The sequence below is a fragment of the Nicotiana sylvestris genome, chromosome 7, assembly GCF_000393655.2.
Source record: "Nicotiana sylvestris chromosome 7, ASM39365v2, whole genome shotgun sequence".
Classification (NCBI taxonomy): Eukaryota; Viridiplantae; Streptophyta; class Magnoliopsida; order Solanales; family Solanaceae; genus Nicotiana; species Nicotiana sylvestris.
Window position 1 is genome coordinate 141,899,882 of NC_091063.1, and position 4,252 is coordinate 141,904,133.

Genomic DNA, 4,252 nt, shown 5'->3' on the forward strand with positions numbered 1-4,252 from the left:
TAAATCAAATATAAATTTGGTCAGAAGTGGATATGATACCTTAGTCCCTGATCAAAGATTTCAGACAAACATTCCATTCTCTGTTTTGTGGGTCCCTCCTATCTTAATCCATCATTTATTAAAATATATATTCCATTTATAATAAACAACAATTGTAAATGGAACTTATCATATTCTAGTTTTCCCAGTATTGGGAGTTTATTTAGCAACCTGTCTCATTTACTCTAACAGAAAAGTGAACTTGATTGGAATAAAACAACTAACTCTGAGGACTTAATTGACATAATTAAAACTTCAACTTAAACTTGACAAGAACTAAAACATGCGAAATTAAACGAATACTACGGGATCGTTTGGTTGGAAAAATGTTATCCCAGAATTAATTATTTCGGGATTAGTTATTCCACTTTTTAATGGGAATAAAAAACACTACAATCCCGAGAATCGGGATAATTAACCCCGGATTAATTATACCATAATTTTCTCTCAACCAAAAATGAGATAAACTCTTCTTAAATTTAGTCCCGAAATTAATAATTCCCTGTCCCTCGTACCAAACGAGCCCTACATGGTTAAATATAACAGCTAGGAACACTCTTTTCAGCAATTGGTACCACCCTCATAGCTATCTTCATGACAATGAGACTTTATATGTAGCTGCCTTAACTTTCTTCTTCACTTACAATTCATCCCACATTATTCCATTTTTGCCCAATCCATTGTCTGATTTTTTTTAAGAAGAATTCTTATTACAATATTCTTTTAGTTTTTTTAAATTTATGCTTTGATGTGGTAAACATTCTTCACTACCACTAATGCATTATCTAATTCAAGAATATAAAACATAATGAAACACTATCATATAAAATAAGACGCACAAACTGTTATTATATATGAATCATAGTGGACTGATGAAAAATAATTAATTACACTGTAGCGTTTATATCAAACTATATTAATTTATCATAACCAAACAATAAAGTGAGAGAGGAATGTATTATAGTCAACCATATATCAAGGGTTATGATGGGATATCGATAAATAGGAAGATAGAATCCCTCCGTCTTAATCAAATGTCTCGGTTTGAGCTTTGGAATTGAAAAAAATTCTAGTAGAAAATATTTTTTTTGTAATGAATCTTACGTGATTCGAATTTAAATTAATCAAAATCCAAAGTAAATATGACACTAATAAAAAACAAAACGGAAAAGGGTTCAAAATGTCCCAAAACTATTGGAAAAAGTTTAAAAATACCCTTCATCCATCTATTGAGCTAAAAATACCATCATCCACCTTTTTGGTTCACTTATGCCATTTGACCGTTAGGCCAATGCTGAATTAAAAATAATTATTATTCTTTTTGTAAAACTTACAAAAATATTTTACAAAATATTTTCATTCTTTTAAACTAATGCACCAGTAGTCCACTAATTTAGTAAAGTCTTCTTCTTCTTTTTCAGTTTTTACAAAAAACAATTCAGTTTTTATATAAAAATATATTTTTTCATTTTTTCCAGTTTTTAAAAGCATTTTTTGTAAAAAGCTGGAAAAAAAAATATTTTTAATAAAATATTTTCATTTTTTAAAAACTGAAAAAAATATTTTCAACAAAATATTTTCGTTTTTGAAAAATATTTTTTTTTATTTTTTGAGTTTTTTTTAACAAAAGAAAATATTTTTTCTTTAAAAAAAACTGAAAAACAAAAATAAAACGAAATGCTTTTAAAAAACTGAAAAAAAATATTTTTCAAAAACGAAAATATTTTTTTTTCTGTTTTTACAATTTTTTTTCTTCAGTTTTTACGAAAAAAAGTGCTTTAAAAAAACTGAAAAAAATGATGTCATTTTTTTCGGTTGTAAATACTGAATTATTTTTTGTAAAAACTGAAAAATAAGAAGATTTTACTAAATTAGTGGACTATTGGTACATTAGTTTTAAAAAATTAAAATATTTTGCAAAATATTTTTTTTAAGTTTTACAATAAGAATAATTATTATTTTTAATTTAGCATTGACCTAACGGTCAAATGGTACAAGTAAACCAAAAAAGTGAATGTATGAAGGATATTTTTAAACCTTTTCCAATAGCTTAAAGGTATTTTGACTTCTCCGAAAACAAAAATCATCATTTTTTTTGTTTGTGTGTGAGTGAGAGAATTGATTACCCACGTATCGACATCAACAAGGAGAGGAAGCGCACGCGTGCAACATTAGCTTCCACAAATTTCGCCAAAGTCAATTATGTCAAATAATGGTGCCTCATTATTTCCCATTGCATAATTATTGTTCCTCATTATTACTCTTTACAGTATATATTTAGGTATTTGGACCATCTAGTAATTTTATTTCTAGACTCAGTAGACGCATTTTCAATCCACTGAAATAAATACAATTCCAACAAAGTTTATCACTTGGGTCATTACTAATTCATACCTTTTTCGTTAGCAAATTTGTTGTTTTAAAAACACTTAATAGTTAATACGATTCAAGAGAGTGAATTGGGAGGGATTTTTTTTTATTTAAAAAAAGGTGAATTAGGTTGTGTCAAATTTCACATTCATTTAAATTTGTTCATGGTGAGATTTTACTGGATCATTATTATTGTTAAATTTGTTCACGAACTTGATATTTAACTCAATTAGTTTAAACAATTAAAACTATAGGTGCGAATAGAGTAAGAAACACAGAAATTTTAAGTAAAAAACCACTAGGCTCAAAAGCAAGCACATTTATTTTTTTCAAAAGACCTCACATCACATCATTAAGACTATTTAACTACTTATAAGTAGAACTTTTTTTGTGGTACTTTATTCACATACTCCCAACACTTTGACTCCTTTTACAACTCAAATTAATTTATGAAGATCTGGTGTATTTATCACAAATATTCTTATTAATAAAATCAGATACACACAAATCCTTTTCCAATTTGTCTAAGTAACAACTGATCTCAGAAAACATATCTCAATGCAGTTAGGATGCAGATACATGAGTTCAAAACATATCTCAATTCAGTTAAGTGCCTACTTATTAGCACATGCACACCATTTCACATTTAAGTTTATTAATCATCAAAACATATCAATATTCAATAAAATTCTTTCTTATTAATGAAACTCCAATCTAAAGTTTATATAATATAGAATAATTTTAAATTATAGTCAAAACAACAACAACAACATACTAAGTCGAAAGGAAAGGGATAAATTTGAATTTTCTTTATGTATGTTATTATGTGCGATCCATCCAATTCACTTTGCAGCTCCATTAAGGTCAATGACCACTATAAAATAATTTAATAATGACAAGAATATAAATAACTCTAAAGTACAAATACACAATAGAGGATAAGATTAGTAACATATTTGTACCAACATATCATTTTGGGGTCCAATGAAATTCTTTTCATAGTCGGTAGATAGTACGTAGAGTGTAATTTTTTCCATACTAGTGGTATTAATATTATTCTTATATTATTACATGTTTCCTGTTAGTCGAGTGTATTTGTTTTTCATACCATTAGAATTTTTTGTTTCTTAGTTTTCTATTACTACATATTGCCTCTCCAATTATCTTATTATCTTATGTTTTCTGATTCTTAGACTTCTTTTATTATATGTTGTTTCTTTCGCTCCAGTTATAATTTCATTATCTTGTTGTTATTGCTTGTATTTCTATTTGCCTCTTTTCGTCTTTTCTTGAGTCGAGGATCTATTGGAAACAACCTCTCTACTTTCACAAGGGAATAAAGTATGCGTATACACTGCCCTTTTCAGATCCTATTTATGGGATTACACCGAGTTTGTTGTCGTTATTTGGAGTCCAATAGAGTTCATGCTTTTGCACATATTCGTTGATCCATGAGAGTTCCTTTTCACCTGCAATTTTGTTACTACCCAGCATACATGGGGTGAATTGTACTGGAGGTAAGATTGTCCATTTCAATTGAGTATTCTTTAGTGGCAAGCATAATCATATTGTTCATTAAAATTATATGTAGAATCCAGTAGAAAGGAAAAAACATCTTCATATTATTTTTTGTCATTTTCTAATTGGCTTGGTATCTTAAATATGGGTAAATGAGATAAATTAAAAAGAGAAAAAGGCTGCACTCCTCATTTCAAAGAAAGACACAAAAATGACAGTACTATATAGAATCCTTTAAAACCCCACATACACTGAGATAGAGAGAGCATAGATCAGTGGAAAAGAATCTAACACAAATAAGATATCATGTTGAAGGATAGCCCAC